The sequence below is a fragment of the Podarcis muralis genome, chromosome 17 (genome assembly GCF_964188315.1).
Source record: "Podarcis muralis chromosome 17, rPodMur119.hap1.1, whole genome shotgun sequence".
Lineage (NCBI taxonomy): Eukaryota > Metazoa > Chordata > Lepidosauria > Squamata > Lacertidae > Podarcis > Podarcis muralis.
Window position 1 is genome coordinate 29,384,402 of NC_135671.1, and position 24,272 is coordinate 29,408,673.

A 24,272-nucleotide genomic window follows, 5' to 3' on the forward strand; every position below is an offset into this window, starting at 1 on the left:
AAAAGGGATTGCAAGGAGCTCCAAAAGGATCTCTCCAAACTTAGTGAATGTGCAGTAAAATGGCAAATGCAATTCAACGTCAGCAAATGTGAAGTGATGCACATTGGGCCAAAACAAAATGAATAATAATAATAATAACCCTATATTCCACAAAAACATTCATGGGGTCTGAACTGGTAGTTAGTGACTGGGAATAAGATTTTGGGTTTGTAGTGGATAGCTCCATGAAGATATCAACCCAAAGTATGCCAGCTGTGAAAAAGGTGAATTCCATATGAGGGATCATTAGGAAAGGAACTGAAAATAATACTGTTATATAAATATATGGCAATGCAGCACTTGGAGCACTGGGTACATTGCTGGTCCCATCGCCTCAAAAAGGATATTGTAGAGCTCAAAATGGTTCAGAAAAGGGGAACAAAAAATATCAGTAGATTGGAGCAATTCCCCTGCGAGGAAAGGTTAGAACATTGGGGGGCTTTTGAGTTTAGATGTGTGTTTGGGGGGTGGTGGCGTGGAGATGATAAGAGGTATATCAAATTATACATGCTGCGAAGAAAGCAAAGGTAAGCTTTTCTCCCCCTCACATAACACGAGAATTTGGGGACATCTAATGCAGCTGAATGTTGGAAGCTTCAGGACAGACAAAAGAAAGAACTCCTTCATATAAGGCAGAGTTAAAGCATGGAGCACACTCCCCATTCAGGACTCCTGCCCACCCCGTCCCCCAGAAACAGCCCTTGTGTCTTGTCAGGATTCTACCTCAATCTGCTAACCTCCATTCCTCCCCCGACTGCCTCCACTCACACAGGACCATCACCGCCTTCACTGGTTCCAATTTAAAGAAGAGGTAGGGATCCTGGTGAACACCCAGCCCAAGCCCCCCCCTAGTGATCTCTCCCCGTGGCTTCATATAGACATTGAACAGCCTGGGGGAGAGGACAGAGCCCAGAGGCACTCCACAACTGGGAGCCCAGGGGGCTGAACACTCGCCACCCAACACCATTTTCTGGACATGACCCAGGAGGAAGAAGCAAAACCATTCCTTACGGGGTTCCCAACTCCCCTAGATGGTCCAGAAGGATACCATGGTCTGTGGTATCACAGAAGCATTCATAGCTCAGAGTTTAAGAAATGTACAGTTGGGTGGCTCACAGGGGCACTCACGACTAAAAACTGAGACCAAAATAAAAATAATGAGGAGTTTACAGGAATTCTTCACCTCACTCCCAGCCAAGGATGGTACATGGACAATACAGATATAGGCATACAGTGGTACCTCGGGTTACACACGCTTTAGGTTACAGACTCTGCTAACCCAGAAAGAATACCTCGGGTTAAGAACTTTGCTTCAGGATGAGAATAGAAATCGCGCGGCGGCGCGGCAGCAGCAGCAGGAGGCCCCATTTGCTAAAGTTGTGCTTCAGGTTAAGAACAGTTTCAGGTTAAGAACGGACCTCCGGAACGAATTAAGTACGTAACCAGAGGTACCACTGTATTTCTCTAATTTGTACATTTTCAGCAAGAAAAATAAAAGTCATGAAATGAATGACTGAGTTTAATTAAGTAAATGACTGATTGTAGTAACAAAAAAAGTTACATTTTGAATAGTATTTTAACTGTTTGATTGTTCTGAAGGCTTCTTTAGTACATTAAAATACTAAACCATAAATCCTTCTTGCTATTTCTTACTAAAACACAAAATTTAACTCTAATAGCAACATGCACTTTCTGTTGTTTTGATGAACTGATCTTTTTTAAAGCGACAGATCCAGAAAAACATCAGTGGGTGGGGATGGATGGAAAGTTGTTCTTCTTGGTAGCTACGTTAGCCTGGTAAAAAGTCTTTCCTAAGGATTGGGGGACCTGCTGAAAGGGGTGGGTTTTGTATAGGATGCTACAGAGGAGAGGGATTGCTAAAAATCAGGTTGAGGCAACTTTCATGAGTGGAAGGTGCCTAGTTTTCAGCAAGCCCTCCTTTTCCTTAGCCCCTATGTTGCAGCCCACCTCATTCGGCAGGGTCACCATCTCTGGCCTCCAGAAGAGGCTGAGGAGGGGCTCAGGAACGTTGGGGCGGGGACAGAAAGATAATCTTCCAGCATGGCCCTTCAGTGGGTGCTTCTCTGGATCTAACATGGCAACCTTTATTTTTGTGTGATAAAGACATTGTGTGTGCTAATAATACTGCACAAGACAGAACATGGCATGCTCAACATTTTCCATATACCTGCTTGATCCATTAACGGATACCGAGATGTCGTGCTTCAAAGTAATTGTAGTATAGTACTTTTACAGTGCTCTTTTCAAGTGATTTGCTTATCACACAACAAAGGCAGTCAGATTAATCTCTTCTGAAAAGCTAAATAGCCTCTGCTGCCTCATAAGAACACTGCCCCTATGGAAATGAACTGTATATGACGGAAGGAGAGACGGGCCCAACTTCCGTCTAGCCATCCTTGCCTAATGCGACTGTCAGGTGTGTCACCAACAACAGATGCTTGTTTGACAAAGGACCTTTTTATTCTGGCTAATTAAGCAGTTGGACACACCCGCCTGTTAACGGGTCTGCTTTGTACAACCAGCACTAGCTGAATCATGTGAATCTACAGATAAATAGGGCACATTTTGAAAGAAGCCTAATTAACCTCTAAGAGAGGGAAATAATATTGCGGTAACCCAGCTGCTGATTGTGACAAGATTAGCATTTCTTCAATTTAAGAAATAGTGTTTAGAACACAGCTTTTATTACAAAATTTATCTTCCCCCAATGTTCTTTGCAAAAGTTGTTCAGGGTTATTTAATACGCTCTAGATGCACAGTAGGGCTCCTTCTGTCTTCTGTGCTGCGCATACCAGAATGAATGGTTTAACAATCTGATCCATCAATTACCTAGCAAATCACACAGTGCAAATATGCCATCTTAATAGTAACTATTTTTAGCAAGCACTTTCATCAGCAACTAATTTGCTATTCTAAACACTACAGTTTGCAAAATCTTGTTACACTGCATCTACTTTAATGTCTACACAAAATGATGTCACACGTTCTTAATTCAGTACAATTCAGTACAAAAACATAAATGCCTGTAATTTACTTTCAAGACATCAGGCCATCTCCAAGTCCTCAAAACACTCCATCAATGGTTTCTCCGAAAAATTTTACGTATCACTTGGAAGGACAGGTGAACTAACTAATGCCAGTGTACTAGAAGAAGCAAAGATCACCAGTGTTGAAGCAATGATTCTTCAGCCTCAACTTTGTTGGACTGGTCATGTTGTGTGGATGCCTGATTATCATCTTCCAAAGCAACTACTCTATTCTGAACTTAAAAATGTAAAGCGTAATGCTGGTAGGTTAACAAAAAAGGTTTAAAGACTAGTCTCAAGAGAAATCTAAAAAAGTGTAGTATAAACACAACTAGGAAGCACTGGCCTGCGAGCGCTCCAACTGGAGAACAGCCTTGACCAAAGGTGTCATGGGCTTTGAAGACACTCAAACTCAGGACAAAAGGGAGAAATGTGCTAAGCGGAAGGCATGCTTGGAAAACCCTCACCGTGATCAACTCCCACTCGGAAACCAATGTCCCCACTGTGGAAGGATGTGTGGATCCAGAATTGGCCTCCACAGTCAAGTACGGACTCACTGTTAAGACTGTGTTCATGGAAGACAATCTTACTCGCCTACGAGGGATCACCAAATAATAATAATAATAATAATGATGATGATGATGATGATGATGATGTATTCCCTGCCCACCTGGCTGGGCTTCCCCAGCCACTCTGGGCAGCTTCCAACAAAGTATTAAAATACAGTAATCTGTTAAACATTAAAAGCTTCCCTAAAGAAGGTTGCTTTTCTTTTTTTCCTCCCAAGAAAAATATCTCTAGCTAGGAAGTGCTCTTATAGAAGGAAGGGACTTTTAAAAATAACTTGCCTATGTAACTGTGAATGGCCACATTTTCATATGGTGGATTTGTTTCTGAACAGCATAATTCTTAAATTTTTTAACAGTGTCTTTGTGTGTGTGTGTGAGTGAGTGAGTGAGTGCATGCAAACACACACACACACACACACACACACACACACACACACACACCCCAGTACAAAGCACTAAGTTCCTATTCTATAAAACAAATGAATTACTAAGAGCAACAATAAAACCTTTATGGGAACTGGGGAAGTAGTTTATAAATATGAAATAAATAGACTAAATGGCTTAGCATTTCATAGATGCATCAGAGAAACTGGTCAGTTGCCTGTCCTAGATGGGTTTCAGGTATGCAGCCTAGGAGTGCTTGCGGATCCAGGTCTGTCTCAGTAGCTAGATAATAACAACAATTTTATTATTTATTATGAGTTCCCCCAGCTACTCCGGGCAATGGTGCCTTTTACCAGCTGTGCCTATCCTGAAAGCGATGGCCATTCCTGGACCAGGAGAGCTTGACCAGAGCAGATCAGGCAGTCGTGATTTCAAGATTGGTTTACTGCAATGATCTCCGAGTGGGACTTCCCTTGGGCTTGACCCGGAAACAGCCCGAGTGCAGAGCACGGCCGCAGGGTTGCTGACAGGAGGGACACCCAATGAGCACAGAACACCTCTGCTCAGAAGTCTGCACTGAATCCTTTGGTTTCATTCACAAGAAACTTGTTAGACAGTTTTAAAGTAAGTAAGTAAGTAAGTAAGTAAGTAAGTAAATAAATACTTTTTTTCTTGCTGATTCAGAAAGGTCGTATTGCATACAGTGGTCAAAACAGATTCATTGACCTTATTACTTGTATGGGAAACAAAATAGCTTTGACCATATCATTGCAGAAGTGTTTTACACAAAAAAATGAACAAGGGCTCTGAGACGTATTTTGTTTTTATTAAATAATGAATAAAACGTAAATTTTTAAGATATATCAGATGACACTGTAACATAAGAGGGTACAATTTTAACTATCCTCACAAATGTGTGAGTTATTTCAGGCTCAAAGAGACCTTAAACCTGTACAAAATTTAAAAAAATTACTTCAAAATCTATTTTATAACCACAAAAAACACCCTTATTTTTAAAACATAACAAATACATTGTTAGCCCATTCTACACACACAAAAGTATGATACACATGTTAGTTGTGGTTTGCGCGATATGGCTTATCAAACCTACCGGAAATGACAAAAATTCACTTTGAATGGTTGATGACCTTTTTCTGTGGCACTTAATACCATTTTTATGCCTTCTTTTGAAAGAGACCACAATTAGCTTTATTTTGATACCAAAATAAGCCCAATTGGTTAAAAAATAAGTGAAACAGGAGTTTTTTTCTAAACTGACGCAGAAATTGCATTAGCCTAATTGCGCGAATATTGAAATTTTTTTTATTAAAAAAATTTCCTGTGCCCAATTTTGGACCAAAAAATCCTTAAAAATTAATTTGAGGTTATCTCATAACTATCTTGGGACATGGGTGGTGCTGTGGGTTAAACCACAGAGCCTAGGACTTGCCGATCAGAAGGTCGGCGATTCAAATCCCCGCGACGGGGTGAGCTCCCGTTGCTCAGTCCCAGCTCCTGCCCACCTAGCAGTTTGAAAGCACGTCAAAGTGTAAGTACCTCCGGCGGGAAGGTAAACGGCATTTCCGTGCACGGCTCTGGTTCGCCAGAAGCGGCTTAGTCCTGCTGGCCACATGACCCAGAAGCTGTATGCTGGCTCCCTCAGCCAGTAAAGTGAGATGAGCGCCGCAACCTCAGAGTCGGTCACAACTGGACCTAATGGTCAGGGGTCCCTTATGGTAAAGGGACCCCTGACCATTAGGTCCAGTTGTGGTAAACTATCTACACATAATTTTTCTTGGGAGAAAATCTGATTCGTCAGAGCACATGGCACCTGGTGATTTGGTGTGGAATGGCCCCTAACTCTCAAACTCAGCAGAACAAAGGAGGCTGAGGAGGGAGAGGGAATGGCCTGGCCTCAGCCTAGGGAGCTGGGCTAGGGGCGGGAGGAGGGGACCTCTTCCGGGTCCTTCTTACTGGCTCAGTGTACTGGGCAAGCAACAGGGGACTGGTCAAGATGGGGGGACAGAACCTCAGTTAGCTATGTATTTTTATTGATTTAGGAGGGGGCAGCTGCCCCCCCCGCCCGCCCCCCCCCCCCCGCCTACACCCATGGTTGTTCCCTTGTTATAGTGGGAAAAAAATAAAGTTAAATACATCCACACACTTAGAAAACTGCATTAAAATTATGTTTTTAAATTGCAAAGATTTTGTTTAAGTACTTGGGCTGAAGTTATTTTTAGAGTCAAAAAGGAGAATAGTAATTGTGTAGACTTTCCATAGTTATCCTTCTACAAAAAGAGATAGTAGTAATTAATACTGGCAATTAGTAATCGGCTGTGTACTGGTAACATGAGAAGCTGCCTGAATAACTCCTTTCAACAGAAAAGATATTTTGTACTCACTTGTCCTGCATAAGGTTATTTAAAATCTAGTTCTTTTAAAAATTGTTTTAAATGAGATGCTAACAGAGATCAAAATAAAGAACAATTAAACTACAGTGTGTGCTAAAACACAAATTAGGTAATTCAGTATAAAACAGAATCAGCAGAAACCAAATTATTTAAATTATGGCAAATCTATCCCACTTTCCTTCTGTCATGTAAACCAAGGTAGCATCCATGGGACCCCCAAACTGTCTCCCATCCAGGCACTGATCAGACAACAACAGCCCTGCTTCGCTTCAGCAAGGCGGCAACTTCATGTCTCTTCCAAACAAGCCCATTAGAGAACGGTTTTATACTATTTTGAATTCCCCATCCTAGGAAAAGGGATCAAAATATTTCTTTTTGCAGAATTTCTGTACAGACACAGATTTAGAATATTCTTTAACCTGCAAGCTTAATTTTTAAAAATTCTGATTATAAGAGAGAGAGAGAGAGAGAGAGAGAGAGAGAGAGAGAGAGCGCGCCTTCATTTTTTAAAGGAAGGAGTAGCACAGCACTGATGAAAGGCACACTAAAGCAGGAACAGGAAATCTGTAGCCCTCCAGGTGTAGCCCCTACTCACTGACTTAAGATACTCTTATTCTTCAATAAATGGTGGGGTGTTGGGGTTGGGATGGAGAGTATGCTTTACTGTGTTATGTCACATTTAAAAAAGGAAGTTCTCTCTAGAATACTAGATTGCCAATGCTAATCCCCTAGAAGTGGGAGCAGTTCTGTAAGGTGATAAATATACATTGTTCAAGGGTCCCCACCAATTAAGCTGCCAATGGAGTGCCTAATGTATTGATCAAATTATATGAAAAAGAAGTTTCGGTTCTTCCAGTTGTGACTTTCTTAGGAAGTTACAGGATTCTGATTCTATGATCAGCAGATGTGTATTCAAAAATAGCTACAGACCGTTGCATAAGATGCAAAAATAAATCTGTATATTATAATAGAAATTTCCAGTACCACATCCACTTTTTTCAGTTTCAAAAATATCAATGGAATCAGTTTGGGTTATCCAATAAAAAAACTCTATTTACAAAGTTTTACATATTATTTATTTGTTAATGACCTATTGTTCATGCACAACTAATGCAATTTCAGTTACATTGGTACCTTGACTTCCAAAAGCGTTCAAAAACCAAGGCATGGCTTCTAGTTGGCTGCAGGAGCTTCCTGCACTCAATCAAAAGCCGCAGAAGCTGCAATGGATGTTCAGCTTCTGAAAAACGTTTGCAAACCGGAACACTCACTTCCGGGTTTGCAGCGTTTGGGAACTGATTGGTTCAGGAACCAACCCGTTCAAGTACCAAGGGACCACTGTATATTATGTGAGATGTCCTATTAGGTGAAAAGGGTAAAAAGGTAAAGGACCCCTAGATGGTTAAGTCCAGTCAGAGGTGACTATGAAGTGCGGAGCTCATCTCGCTTCAGGCCGACGGAGCCAGCGTTTGTCCACAGACAGCTTTCTGGGTCATGTGGCCAGCAGGACTAAACTGCTTCTGGCACAACAGGACACTGTGATGGAAGCCAGAGCGCACGGAAACGCCGTTTACCTTCCTGCCGCTTGGAGGTGGTGATGCGCTGGATGTGGACCAGTAAATTGAAGCTGAATCCAGAAAAGGTAGAGGGGCTATATTCTCAAACAACAGGAGGTGGGAAGAGAGCCTGTTCTGGACAGGAAGGAGAAGCCCATAGCTTCAGGATACTCCTGGGTCCAATATTGTCACTAGATGTTCAGGTGGCCTTGGTGGCAATGAGTGCCTGTTCCCAATCATGGCTGGTTTGGCACCTATAGCCTCTTTAGGACAGAGATGAGCCCATACATTGTCACATTCATTCAGCGCAGAAGTGTGTCTGGCACCTTCATTATATAGCTTCCATCAAATGCCAACGACAGCTGCTGCCAGCTGCACAGGGGGGAACATGCAGACACAATAGGTGGTTATATGTGTTTGTCTTTACTGCTAAAAGCAGCTCCTGGACTGGGAGATTTGCATCAGGGCACCAGTGTTGAGGGACAAGGTGATACCAGCTCCAGCCTATCCTTTTCCCTCTGCTCCCAGTCCAAGCTAAATTCCTCCCATCACTTACAGCTACTTTTAGCAACAAAACACAGTACAAGACAAATGCATTCCCCATCTCCAATGCCACTTCTAGATTGTCCCTAAAGAGGGACAACGATCTTACGAAATACAGCTTGAGTGAATACAGTGAGCTTTTTCCCCTTCTCTGGTCATGTGGCTGAAGCAACTGCATCATTGCTCTATCATGTTATTAGATTCCAATTTTCACCAAACAAATCACCTTGTACTATGTCACTATTCTGCTAAGCTTTGTAGCAGTTTCCAAAGCAGAGAAATTAGTTTACTAGGTTATTGCCTACAAAATATTCCTGTTATCTCACTCATTTTTAAGTTGCCACAACACTTTTTGTCACTTCATGCACAAACTGTTATGCTGATTACATACTTTCAGGCCCACTTCTATGCAGGTATGCAACCACATCCACTGATGTATGAGTTTAATAAAAGATGGGAGGAGAGAAGGCAGGGAAGCAGAGATTGAAGTGTTACAGCCACTCAAGGGGATGTGTTATGCTACATCTGACAAGTGTATTTACATGGCTTCTGTACCTGGAGTTTTTTGACAGGGGAAAATGACATTAGTTCTCACCCCTATGAAAAGTTCAAGTGACAACCATTATTCAAATATTACCAGGACCTGGCAGTTTTAAGTTTTATATATCTAGGCCATTTTAAAGTACTCCAATATTCCTGCCTCTCATGAAAAAAAAGAGCTTGGCTGTCAATCATGCCTGCTTTTGCAGCACAAAAATGCTTGTCACTTTCATTGCCTGTACTGTAAGCAATTGGCACTAAATCAGTTTAAGGAACTGCAGAAGTTAAACACATTTTACATTATTGTGATGACTGAAAATGCAATGAATGTCTTATCTGTTTTTCTAAAAAACAGAGAAAAGCTAATTACCTTCAGCAGTCAACTAAGATGACCTATATGTCAATATTATGTCTGGACAATGCAAAACATTCTAATATTTTGCCATGATAGATTGCTTTCTGCTGAAAAATAGAATGTTATTGTGTAAAGCTAAACATAAGCTTTGTTTCATATTTATGTGAAACATGCCTCACATTTTCAGATGCTAAAACAAGATTACATCCTTTAATTAGAAGTTTTCTAATGCAAACAAATACAAACTTAAATTAGAGACATCTTTGCATGTGGCCCTGAAGACTGGAAAGGGAGACCATAACAATTAAGAACACAAGAATGGAAGAAGAGCTGGCTGGATCAGACCAACAGCCCATCTAGTCCAGCATCCTGTTCTCACCATGGCCAACCAGAAGCCAGTGGGAAACCTGCACACAGGATGCAAGCGCAAGCGCACTCTTCCCTTCTGCGGTTTCCTGCAAGTGGTATTCAGAAGCTCTACTGCTGCCCACTGTGGAGACAGAGCCGAGATATCTTGGCTAGCAGCCACAGACAGCCCTCTCCTCTATGGATCTGTCTAATCCTCTTTTAAAGTTGTCTGGCTTAGTGGCTTCACTGGATGTCCACTATTCTCCAGCTCCAGCTCAGGGTGCAAAACAGGAGCCCAACCCAGTCCCTTTTGTTCCTTTGCAGCACAACACCCAGACTTGTTGGCAGAAGAGCACAGGGTTACCACAAAGGCTACAGCCTTCCACTCTTGCCTTTCTCAACATATACTGCCTCTGTACAACGAAGTTCCCTTTACTGATGATGACTGATTTCCATTGCTCTAGTATAACGCCCCCCCTCCCCAATTTTTAAATACCATAGCAACCTTTAAGGTTCCAAACCTTCCAGTATCTGAAGATTTCAGAATTTCTGATATATACTTGCTATGTCTTTGTGGCACATGGAAAATTGACATGGTATGAAGTTATGTGCTTCCCGACTCTATTTGTTCTGATCCTATATCAAGATAAAATGAACGTTGGTACTTATCGTGATAAGTTCCTTATCTGTAGGGAGAACTGGGATCCGTGATATGGGGTTGTCTCCGTCCATCTCACCAGTGGCAGGAAGTCTTTAAAAAAAAGCTATGAGGATATTTCAGGGGAGAGACAAGCCCCTTGTTCCAGTTCCACTTCTGCTTAAGCAAGTAACTGTACAGCTTTAAAATAACAACTAAGGAACAGGAGAGGGACACAGTGATTTCAATGGAACATGCCCCTCTGTCCACTGCATGGAAGGAAAAATTCCTACTGGCCCCTGTAACTAGCACAGGTGAAGGGAAGAAGGGAAATACCCGATATGGGTTGAAGAGGAAGAAAAGCTGGGAAGGAAAGATCAGAGGCCCCTGGCTCATGCCACTCTGGGCAACCTTCTGAGATGCAGCATCTGATAGCCTCCATTGCGCACACAGCCGCACCTGGGAGGGCCAGATCCCAATTCTCCCTACAGAGAAGAAACTTATCACAGTAAGTACCAACGTTCGCTTCTCTTGTAGGGGATAACTGGGATCCATAACATAGAATGTATCTCTGCAATGCCCAGGTCAGATGGGAGCATAGCTGTCAATTTACAGATTTGAAAATAAGGGACCAGCAGCCTCGAAAATAAGGGATCAGCAGCCAAAATAAGGGATTTTCCAAGCACAGGTGTGTTCAACTTCTGAACCCCTCCAAGCCAAAGGCAGAAAGCCCAGCCAGCAGCCAAACGAAGCCTCAAGCGGTGGTTCCCACAGCGCAGCAACCCAGCAAAGGGGATGCAGCAAGGAAAACCACATCACCTCTCCGCTGGAAAGCACTGAGCAAAGGCGAGTCCCCAGGCAATGCGGCCAATTTGATCGGCACGAGGCATGCAAGCTCCACCCCCCCAGTCATTCTTAGACTCCTTATTGGGTGAGCAACGCAGCCAAGCAAAACAGTTGGAGCCTCCCTCCTCCCTGGCCGGCAGGGAGGGAGGGAGAGGAGCTGCTTCCTTTGAAACCCGGGAAATTTAAGGGACATCATCAATAAAGGACAGCAGCAGGACACGGCGTTGGGATAAGGGACTTTCTCGCCAAATAAGGGACGGTTGACATCTATGGGTGGGAGCCCCTGTGGGCCCAACCTCCTCCTTGAGCACTCTTCTCCCAAAGGACGCCTTTGCTGAGGCTTCTGTGGTTTTGGGGAATGTGGGGAGGAAATGAAGTGAGGGGGAGGGAATTGATCAAACTCTATCCTGTAACCCTCCCTTCTGGTGAAGGCCGGAAATGGAACCGAGGCAAAGGGCTTGTCTCTCCCCGGAAGTATCCTCAAAGTTTTTTTAAAAAGAGTTCCTGCCAGTGGCGAGATGGGCAGAGACAATCCCATATCATGGTTCCCAATTCTCAGCTACAGGAGAATCTGATGATTTGGTTAAGACATTCAATCATTATGAGTGGCAGTATTTGTGGTAGCCATCAAGACACTAAGCAGGTTCACAGAAGCCTATACTGTAAAGAGTGCATTTGCAAGAGGTTGCTTTAGCCTTGTTGTGGCTGTGACTCATTTTAGTTACAACAATAAATTGTTCGATTGGTTTAAAAACACCACCACTAGCCCCATTTCCACTAGATCAAACCATGGAGTCACTAGCTGAGAGCTAAAGAACTATGAAACTAGTTTGAGATATTCAAGGGGGAATGGACTTCTCTTTTCCCAAACACCAGTTTGATTCATACCCACTAACCGGCTATGTTCAAACTACTTTTCTACTAAGCAGCCTTTCAAAAGCAGTTTGTGGTGTGGTAGCACTTTGTTTTTGAAGGAGCACTGTGTACACTAAATCCCATGGTGTTCCTAAAATAGCTCTTTGGATCCCAGCCGTTCTGTTTATCTATGATAATTTCCCCAGTCCTCAGCAGTGTTGGTAACAACTCAAAGTTGGCAAACCCATTAAGTTTCACCAGAACCACTCCTACTATAAAAGCTTCAAATGAAAATGTTAACTAGTCTGGTCATGGAACTGTTTCTTGAAGAATTCAATAGGTCTAATGTGTAGTGTGAACCTTGAGGTATTCTTAAAGAAAAATGTCTAAAAATAAGAATGCTCCAACATTTCATCATCTTATCACCCTCAATTAATACAGAACGACCAACGTGAGCTGGGGTGTGTGTGCGTGCGCGTGAATCAGATACATTTTGTTTAATTGCTTAATTTAACAGAACTCTCAAAACCACTCTGCTGGCCATATTCCATTTCTAGTGCAATTAAATTCCTTTTTGCAGTAGATTTTCAGTGGAAAACAGAGACAAGATTTAATCAGATTTTCTTAAAACAGATCTTCCACCAAATTATAAGATTAGACTGCAATTCTATTATAATTTTTTTATACGTTGGTCCTATCTAGAGAGGATATATAATTTTAATGCTATATTTAGAACTGTTATACATATTCAATCAGAAACAGTTATTTAACCCTTCTAAATGTTAACAGCTTCAGTGAAATGCTAATAAAAGGACTTTTCATGAGTATTACAAGGCAGTTTTGCAACCACATAACATAGGCAACATACAGTCATATTAAACAATCACACTGACGCAGATAGTTTGGTAACAAAATGTGATCTCTTATTTAAGATGGAAAAATAAAACTGATTACCAGTAGAACAAAACTGTACCTAATAGCAGCCCCTGATAAACGATAGAAATGCAGTAAGATTCTATTAGAGAGGTAAAATTATACATTTGCCCACCAGGTGGCAGAAGAGAGACAGCAAGAAAAAAATAGCAGGACCATGAAAGTTTAAGATAGCCTCATTTACACACCATGCAAGTCAAATATGGGTAGATAATTAAATGTTTATCATTCTGTTTGAAACATAAATACATATATTTCTTAAAAGATTGTGTTTTCCTTAAAGAGGGCACTGCTTGCTAAAACCTCTTAAGAACAAACATGTGCTCTTTAATTATTATTTTTTTAAAAAAACTTTATTACCATAATATCAGAGTAGAAATAAGAAAAAGAATGGCATGCATCACTGCTGGGCAGAATATCAAGATCTACTGGAAGATCTCTGCTAGATCTGCCATGTTTCAGCTAGGGTTTCTGATTCCCAAGAACGGTAAGCAAAATTGTCAGCGACAACAAATTCTGCCCTACCTGACCTTGAGCTAATGCTCACAACACCTGTAAAATACAAGCACAGTGGAATTCCACCTCCCAAAGAGATCTGATGTCGTACATCATATAAGTGATGTAGATGAGGGTAAACAGATATGATGTGGAGCATGGCGTGGAAAAATGCTTATGTTCCTGTTTGGAATGGAAAAACTTCTGTGACAGTTTGAAACCTCGTGTTGTTATAATGCTGCAAGCCTGTGTAGCCGTAGTTCTTGGTGACAGGTTCTGACAGGGGGGAGAGAGAGGGAGTATTGCTTTAAGATTTTATCAGGCAGTGCCTGAGCCAGGTAAATTCAGTCTGATTGGTCGGGGTGACAGCAGACTCTGATTGGCCAAAGACACCAGGTGTGAAGCTAACTGTCCCTTGGGAGTTAAGAGTCAGCCAGAGAGACAGCTGGGAGGGGAACAGCTGAGATGCTGGGTCAATGAAGAAGACCAGAGAACAGCTGAAGGAAAAACTGAGGCCCATATATTAATATCCAGTCCAGTACTGCTATTTGTCTGTGGAAGATCAGGGAAGGTGGCTGGTGGCAGAGTTAGTCGGAGAGGCTGAAATGCATAAAGGTCCCACCAGAGGAAGATGACACAGTGGTTTCTGGTCCAGGCAGCCAGTGTACAACCAGAGGAGTTCTGGGGTACAGGGCTGATTATCCCCAGGAGCTCAACTTGGCTGTGGAGTAACTGACTGGGGCAGAGGTTTAGGGAATCTGGTCTGAGCTAAAAGAGGTGAGGATCAGCAACAGTGTCTCTTGAGTTTTCAGAAACAGCCATCAAGCACATCTAAGACCCAGCTATAAGTACCAGAATTCCCTTATGAATACAGTTAGTATCCCTTTAATAAACCAACCATTTTAGTTTAACTGTCATCCTTTCTCATGCCTAAGCCTACTTTACCTGGAGGTTTCAAGGTATTCTGAGTGAACTGGTGGCATCAGAAAACTGAAGTAGTAAAGATACCTAAACTTGGGTTTATACAAGGAAGGCTGAGGGACCCAGTAACTGCTGGCACATACCTATTAAGAATTCTCCTGAGACCTGGGTTCGGAGGGTTTTTGGAATTGGCAAAGCTAAAGTCACATACAGTTGATATACTGCTTGATAAAGGTCTGCATATTTGGGATGGACTTCATAACCATCCCTTTTTTTCCAGTAACCAGTGATGCTTAGCTGCCTTGCTTCCTGCTCCACAAAGGCACTGTGACCTTTCCCCCCCTGTTTTCTAGTGTAATCATTTTATAGGGAAAGAGCAGAAGGTGCAGTGTGTTTACTGTTACACCTCCACTCCAATGCATCACGCTGAGTGCAACAGCTTGCCATCATTACAAAACAGGCACACTCTGCTTCCCGGGATCACTGGTGGCTTTTATGAAACCTGGGATATACTAGTGACTTCCCCTGCAAGTTGCCCAGATAGAAATGTTCGGCTGCCAAGGCATCACCACGTTTAGGGGTATCTGTTTTACTCACTTGAGTTACTGAACTACAGCACCCTCTCTCCCTTTATAGAACAATAAGCTTTCTCTCATCTTCAAAGTCCCCTCTATTGGGAAGCAATAAAAACTGGCTGGGCCCTGGGAAAATTCAAGGGAGATGGCAGGGTGAGTGGATGAAACAGCGAGACAGGGGGGTCAGAATATGGGACTAAGAAGAAGTGGTTCAGGGTCAGCCTCCGGGAGTGCCGTGGGGGAAAAGTTGGCCTTATGAGCCATAATAGGGTGGAGGAGTGTTAGGCAAAAGAAGAAAAGTAGGATCTATGGATATATAGTAACATAGGAAGTTAAGGATTGGATGTGGGCTAAGCTAGGGTTGCCATATGTCCTCTGATCCCATTTGGTCTGCATTGGTTAGCAGCTCAAATCAAGGTGCTGTTTCTTAATTTTAAAGCCCGAAGCAGCTTGCAACCTGGGTAGTTTAAAGACCACCTTCTCCCCCATGTGCCCTCTGATATACAAAGAATACCTGGCTCTTTAAAGAGGCCTTTAGGGAAAGCTAAACTGTTCTGTTTGCTGATTCTATTCAAATGTTTTATCATGCTATTTGATGTTGTATGGATTATTTGTATTCTATTGCCTTGAGCTACTTTGAATTCTCTTTGTGGAAGAAAAACAAAACAAATATTTCTAAAATAAGAGGAAAAGAAATCAAAGATACACTTTTCAATCAACAGCATATATATTCACTTTCAAATGTGAATACAAACAAATACACAAAATTCACAAAGAAATGAAACAAAAGAGCTGTAACTGTAACAAGAGAACCCACTTTACAAGAATGGCAGAAGAGGAGGGGCTAGGTTTTCCTTCAATGGAAGATAGCATCCTGTAGCAGCAGGACACTCCTCTCATTGATACCAGAGGTCCTGCTCAGCTGGCTTCTCAGCATTCTACCATGCTTACAGACTGTAAAGTATGTTGCATCCTAGTCCTGCCTCATCCTGCTCTCATTCACCTAAACATGACAGTTTGGCTTGGAAGACGAGCTAGGACATGACAAAATGCATATTGCAGTAATGTCCTGGAAAGCCATCTCAGACTCCTTTCCTAATTAAAGGTAAAAGGTAAAGAAACCTTGGACGGTTAAGTCCAGTCAAAGGCGACTATGGGGTAGCAGTGCTCAGCTCGTTTTCAGGCCGAGGGAGCTGGTGTTTGTCCAGCCAGCTTTCTGAGTCATGTGGCCAGCAGGACTAAACCGCTTCTGGTGCAACAGAACACTGTAACAGAAACCAGAACGCACAGAAATGCCGTTTACCTTCCCACCGCAGCAATACCTATTTATCTACTTGCACTGGTGTGCTTTCGAACTGCTAGGTTGGCAGGAGCTGGGACAGAGAAATGGTAGTTCACCCCATTGTGCGGATTCGAACCGCCGACCTTCCAATTGGCAAGCCAGAGGCTACAATAGTAAGAACTGATACACAAACTCTACGTTAGCCCACATGTAACACAGTGAGGCAATCTGCCATAAGATAGCTTGGCTTTTCTGGAAGTGTTGTGAAGAGCATCATATAATGCCACCTTCAAATAGATTTTAAAACGGAGAGAAAATACAACATGAGCCATTAACTTCATAGCATGACTAAAAAGGAATGGGATGAATCAGAAATTCTGCATGAACCGCTTTGTATGCCACAGAACTATAGGCTTAGCTATGTTTGTGCTGCAGTATCTTTATGCTCTGCTCCAATTCATTATTATCAATGTGTAAGTTGCATAGAAAACCTAATGTCATTTCAAGCATTAAAACATAATTAAACATTTCATATCACCTTAGCTATGGTACTTGCTTAGCCATAATAAAATTATGACTTGTATTACTTTGTTAGAAAATTAGAGTAAGCTCAACTTGTAAATAAAAATAAATTAATTAGGTATTATTTCCTCAGACACTTGGGGGGGGGTGTTCCTAGCCATATGCCTATAAAACACAGGTACTGTATCTAAAATAAGAGAAAATATTATCAGATATAGTATAGTCCACTGGTAAATCTTATTTTATTAATAACTTTTTCAAACCTGGGCATGAGAAGACTAAGAACTAATGTCATAGACTGAAAGTTTATGATAGATTATGACTCATTTGTTACCATGCTAATAGCTATACAAGGAAGTGTACTACATATTCACCAAAGCAGCCTCATGTATTTAATCTATGTATACCAGGTAAATGACTACAGTGGTACCTCAGTTTACAAACTTAATCTGTTCCGGAAGTCCGTTCTTAAACCAAAACCATTCTTAAACCAAGGCGCGCTTTCCCTGATGAGACCTCCCACTTCCAAAGTGCCCTTCCAAAGTTCGGCTTCCATTCTTAGACCAAGGTAAAGTTCGCAAAGCGGGACACTACTTCTGGTTTTGCAGAGTTCATAAACTGAATAGTTTGTAAATAGGGCTGTTCTTAAACCGAGGTAGCACTGTATTCCCACTCTCTACTGCAGTTTGGAGTTTGGGGAAGATATGGCCCCTTTTATCCAGAAAGGCTTTCTAAACTGAGAATTCTGCTACTTATGTTTAAAACCAACACCAAGTATTGAAATGTTGAGGTAATATTGCTACAGTCAATTACCATGAAGCTGAAGTGATACTATAATTTTATAGTCTAAGGGTTGCTGCTTTTCTCCAGTTGGATACTCTACTGAAGTAACAAGAAGCCCATTGGAAAAAGTTTGGAAGCTACTGATCTAATCCCCTTTTAAGATTAAAGTTGGAGGCCATCACGTAATCTTGCGGTAGCAAACTTGTCAGTTTAACTCAGTCAGATGGGATTTGATTCCCAGAGCCAGTGCAGGGAGAGTGTGCCAGCAAGAGAAAGATAAGCAAGTCTGAGTTAGGTTCCAGTGAGACACAGTAGTCAGCTTCTGATAAGAAAAAGTCCAAGCAAAGTAGGTAGCACCTTGGACAGCTCCATTTGTAGCTCAGGCTGGAGAGCCACACAGACGGGCAGGTTCAAATGTTGCTTAAGGAAGAAACAGCACTTTAAGCTGAGCTACCAGGACATGCCTAACTGTTGGCTATGTTATCTCTGCCTTGAAGAAGATGCCAACGTCAGGCATACAAGCCATAACTGATGAAAGGTGCCAGGAAAGCCACTTGAGTTCTAAAGGCAGGGCCTAACACCTGCAAAGTCTGAACCCAATTATTGTGTAGAAGCGCAATGCTATTCAGAGAAGGCAAAAGATCAGTTCCCAGGTGAGACAAGCCACACTCCAGCAGTTCTTCTGGTTTGTTTGGATTTAACTTCAATTTAATGCCCCTTATCCAATCCACTAACTACTCCAGGCACCATTAGAATCTCTACAGCCTCAGCAACCCTTAAAAAGGGGGGCCATTATGACTCTCCCAGATACTGAATGGGGCTCAAGGGTTGTGCAATGCCACCCAAGGAAGAGATGAGTTTTCAACAAAGAAATTTAGTTCATGCTATTTCCCACTGTATCCTGAGCTCTATAGGAATGTGATAGGAGGTGCAAAAGATAATGAAGAAGAAGTGGGAAAGACAGCAATATATGTTGGGAGAGGATGCAGGGAGCTATGGGGAGTTATTACAGCTCATATCAACTTAGAAAAATAATGCAGACAATTGCAGAAATGCTGACTATGTAGATCACTAAAAGATTAATACACTTGTACTAGTACTCCAGATACATTTAGTAATGCTAATATGCCATACGTTGAATGAGACTAGACCAAATCAAAAACCACAACTACAAGTGGAAGCAACAAAGAATTTATAACAGAAGGGTATTAGAAAGGGAAAAAATGCAATTCTTATGGAGTGGTACTTCTGGACAAAGCAAATAAATTAAAGCAGTAATGAGAGGGAGAAGTAGTGCGCATGGAAAGGGATGAGGTTAAATGTCAGGACACCAAAGGAGTATTAGAAAATAATTGGACGGTATTTCCAGTTTCACTCCAAGTTCACAAGAAAGTTGTTAAGCCCATCTATACACATTTTCATCATAATCCTTAAATATGCAGAAGACTCATATTTTCAGTTTACTAATGTGCTGACATCAAACTTTTTAAAAGTTATCACAAAAACAAAACCACTTATCATAAGACCAAGTATTCAAGGACAGAGTTCAATGCATTCATTCCATCAGTGCGAGAACTTCTGACTGCAGAACGGAATTGCCCTTCGCTCTCCTCTCCCTGTCCACCCCCTCAATTTGTTCTGGGTTTCCTCCCCAATCCTTTGAAGCAGATTTGGAGTGAGCACAGTGGGCAAAAAGAGGTTCCACTGCACAAACATAAAGCTTGGCACAAATGAACAGGTGCATTTGATACCACCTCAAAGTTTTTGAGGGACGCAGGTGGCGCTGTGGGTAAAAGCCTCAGTGCCTAGGACTTGCCGATCGAAAGGTCAGCGGTTCAAATCCCCACGGCGGGGTCCGCTCCCATTGTTCGGTCCCAGCGCCTGCCAACCTAGCAGTTTGAAAGCACCCCCGGGTGCAAGTAGATAAATAGGGACCGCTTACTGGTGGGAAGGTAAATGGCGTTTCTGTGTGCTGCGCTGGCTCGCCAGATGCAGCTTTGTCACGCTGGCCACGTGACCCGGAAGTGTCTCCGGACAGCGCTGGCCCCCGGTCTCTTAAGTGAGATGGGCGCACAACCCTAGAGTCGGACACAACTGGCCCTGACGGGCAGGGGTACCTTAACAAAGTTTTTAGAAGATAAACTCCCCATTGTATTTGGGAGAGCAGTAATTTCCTATCCCAACTGTTCTCACCTTTGTATCATTGAAACAAAGAACTCAGGTAAAAAGAAGACATAGAAGAGCCTTATCTCACTGAATGCTTATGTTTTCAATCAACTGATAAATATAAATACAATTCTGCAAAGTTTCAAGTCTCTTTCCTGATCTCATTCTATGCCACATGCCAAGAAAGTTACGGAAGGAGCTTAATAGTGAAAGACAAAAATATTTTAAAAATCAAAAAAATATTTTAAACAATTTGAATTATTTAATATCTGAAGTTATTTGTGCGGATTAGTTTATTATTAAATCAAGCTTTTATGTTTATACTGCTAGGACAACTGTCAACTAATCATAGAAAGTTGTGTCATTTTAATAAGGAAGTCCTTTTAATGAATTGTAATTGGGTAAAAGTAACACTTGCTCTATAAATTAATTGCCAGCCTTTAAACTACCATTTTACATTTCCCCTAAAATAATAATAATGAGCAAATGGAGTATGAATGTGCATTTACAGCCTATGGCTGTCAAAAGCGACGATTCAATCCTCAGCATAACTAGCCATGTCAGGAAATGTAACCATGGACAGGTGTACCCAAGTTTCTATCATTTTTGCCATTCTCAGCCTCCCACCTCCTCAGCCTCCCACCCACGTCCCTGCACTTTTCACACTGCAGACTTGACAGGAGAACAGCATGACAGACTTATGACACTGAACTAAATTTGTCTAGCCGCCACTGGCAACTTATTCATAGCCACTGTCTCTAGATGAATGCGCAATTAATAGCTATCAAACTCTCTCCTCATTATGTGATTCTAGGGTTTCCAATTATTCGCTTTTCTTGCACTTCTTATTAATTTTTTTAAAAAAAAACTTTAGCAAAGAATGCATTTCCAAACTCAAAAAAATTGAACAGCTACTGCAGAAATGATTGAATCTAATATGAACAAACAAAAGCTAGTAAGATATTGACTGTGCATAGATTGAAACAACAACATTTTTGATCTCACCGTACCTGCCTAGGGAAGCTTCTCCTTAAACCTGTTAATAGTTGGCTGATGTTCTGCTACTTAATGGTGTACATTCACTCCATAACTTTGTTTACCATGGTTATTTTTCTTTGGTCTATGTAACAACCAGGTTTGAATTAATTTCTGAAGTAAGCAGGGAATTAGAATTCAGGCAGATATTGCACACTGCCCACCCCTGATAATCCATCTAACCTTCGTTTGTTTTTCTGCTACCTTTCCTGCTGCTGCACTTTAAAACAAAAATGCCCAACACATTTTTTTAAAGGACTCTCTTCGCATTTGGGTACCAGAACTATTAGGTACTTTTACCACAAAACTGGGGTTTTTATTTGGAAATGACAAAAGATCTCTGAATGGAGACAAGTTTACTGCAAAAAGAAAACCATGACAACTATTTGTACTCTTGCTTCATTATTACATCTGGCATGGTCACTCTTGGAAGTTCAATCTATTATCGTTGCTAGGCATCTGTTGCTGTGCAACCTAAAAGGGTATGTTGTGCGTTCAGGCTAAGAAGCATTAATAAACCTGTAGGCCTCCGTCTACAGTTATAAACAGTATGTCCAAAGACCTGAAACTGCTTCTTGCCTAGTCAGTACTCCTTCCAACGCAAAGGTAATGGAATCTAACAAAATTAAAACAACTGAAACAGGAAAACTACTCTGAAGTATTCAAGAACAATGAGTTCTAAATAAGCTATTCTAATAAAGTTTTTTTTAAATAAAATAAAAATGGGGAAAAAATAGTGGTCCACTGCACAGGCCTGATGTGAGATTTATATAGTTATATAATACATGACACATATTTTGTAACCTTAAAAAAACACTACATTAAGAAAGAAAGAGAAAGAAAGAAAGAAAGAAAGAAAGAAAGAAAGAAAGAAAGAAAGAAAGACTTATACATAAGTTCAAATTAACCATTTTCTTGGAATTTTAAGTAATGTTACATTCTAAAATGCAACTGTAAAGAAGTATCTTCTATTGTCTACTAATTATTAGCACATTAAATTATTTCACTTCAAACTTCCCTTGTGTTAGCCTAGGTGACAGTCTCAGACCTTGGTGTTCTCAGTTCAAATTCAGAGCCCCTGACATAAGGAGAATTAAGCTATCCAAAATGTTTTACACTATAAAGAAAATATATAATATGCAAATACATGTATATCTTGGGAATCAAAACGAGCACATAATAAAGTCCATATGCTAAAAACCTACCATTGACCAATTATCAGTATTATTTAGGGTTAAGGCAACACACACACATCATCATTATTATTCATCTTTTTTATTTCAGCTGTGAATTTTGAATGGACTTTGTGATTATGTAGAAAATGATATAGTAACATTAGTTTGGAACTGTAAGGTTTCCTAAGTTACTAAATTCGTACAGGGGATGACACAGGGGAGAAAAGGACTCATATTTCGGAAATTACAAGCATATGTCAAGCTAGAAGAAATTTCAGCTCATCACAAGATCCTCCAGCACATACAGATAGAATCATAAAATTGTAGAGTTGGAAGGGACTGCGAGGGTCATCTAGCCGAACCACTTGCAATGCAGGAATCTCAAAAACATAATATATGGCAGATGTCTATTCAACCTCTGCTTCAAAACCTCCAAGGAAGGCTCTATTCCACCACCTCTAATGGGAGTTCTTTCCACTGTCAAACAGCTCTTATTGCCGGAAAGTTCTTTCTGATGTTTAGTCGGAATCTCCTTTCTTGTAACCTGAATCCACTGATTCAGCTCCTAGCATCTGGAACAGGAGAAAACAAGCTTGATCCATCTTCCATGTGAGAGTCCATTAGATAGTTGACGCGGGCTATCATATCTCCTCTCAGTCTCCTCTTTTCCAAGCTAAACATACCCAATTCTCTCAACCATTCCTCATAAGGCTTGATTTCAGACCCCTTAATATATTGGTCACCCTCCTCTGCACAAATTCCAGCTTATCAATATCCTTCTGTCACCCAATAGCACGTATCCATCTTCTCCATGCAAGGGACCTATAACTTGCGTGTTCTTCCTTCTTGCTTCACACATAGCCAAAGAAACATTTTGTATTATTTTTAGCTTCTCTTGCATGGCCCACCTGAGCTTCTGGGACATACTGAGAAATGGCAACAGAAATTCTCAAAGCTGATGACACCTCCCAGTCAAGTGCCACCGGAGGGAACTACCTTGTAGCTCATGTGAGGGGCAGAATCAACTTCATTACCTGGTTAACATCCTTTGGCATGCCTCTCAGCCTGGTGTAAAGTGAAAGGCTGATCCATCCTTTCATTTCTCTCTCCCTCTCTCTGGAAGGATGGGCTTGTTCACTCACCACATGCTGAGCTCACTTTCTCTGTGTTGACCAAAGTGAGTAAAATAAATTGCCACTTCTCTAAAGAAAGTGCCTCGCCCTACAATGGGAAGCACTCGGAAGAAACAATAATCTCTCCTGCTGCCTAGCTGTGTCTCAGCCAGCTTTAGGGGAAGAGAGGACCCAAAGAGAAATAATCTTCTAGATAAGCGTAGCTTCATTATGATTTTTTAATTCTATTTGTGTGTCAAAGAAAGCCAATGATTATTCACATCCTTCACAGAATTGTAAAGAATAATTCCAAATCAATCCAATTTCCTTTCTCTGTAAGAATATATGATTTGACAGATATCAGAAAATGCAGTTGATTTATGTCTTGATTTCAACAGGCATCTGACAGTGTTCCACATGATAGTTGCCTAAGTATGCTAGAGAAAAGTAATTAAAAAGTGCTATCATAAGATGGGCACACAGCTGGCTGAAAAGCTGCAGTGCCCAAGAGGAGTAATTAATGGATCAGTGTCAAGCTGGGAGGAAGTAAAAAGTGATGCTTCAGTTCACAGGGATCTGTCCTAGGTCCAATGCTGTTCAACATCTTCATTAATTACTCTGATAAAGATTTGGAGAACACTCATTAAATTTTCAGAAGACACAGAAATGGGAAGAATTGCAAACATTGGAAGGATATGATTATAATTCAAAATCAGCTTTAACAACATTGGAGCACTGGGCTGTAAGCCACAAAACAAAATTTAACAACACATGTTAAATATTTCACACTGGAAAGCAAATGCAAATATATAAATACAAAATGGAGAAATACTGACTATATTCTAGCACTTTTCAAAAGGATTTGGGGGTAATAGTGGCCTAAATATGAATCAAAACTATGCTGCACAAAAGATGAAAGCTGATTTATGTTGAATTAGCAGCACTACACCAGATCACAAGCCTAGATCACTACCTATTACTGGTCAGATACAAAATATACAATATCACTGTTAATCAAGCACAAGTCACATTGCAAAGATATGTTAATGTGAAGATTGGGTTTAATTTCCTAGCAATTCATATAATCTCCATATACTTAGATATATTTATATTATGATTATAAATCACTAATACCTAATCACC

The 24,272-nt window shown here is 41.2% G+C and overlaps 1 protein-coding gene across 5 annotated transcripts in view; it reads right to left on the bottom strand.

The window, feature by feature from the left end:
• Positions 1 to 24,272, bottom strand: part of RFX3 (regulatory factor X3) — a 122,045-nt gene that overhangs the window by 65,381 nt on the left and 32,392 nt on the right. The window lies entirely within an intron of this gene.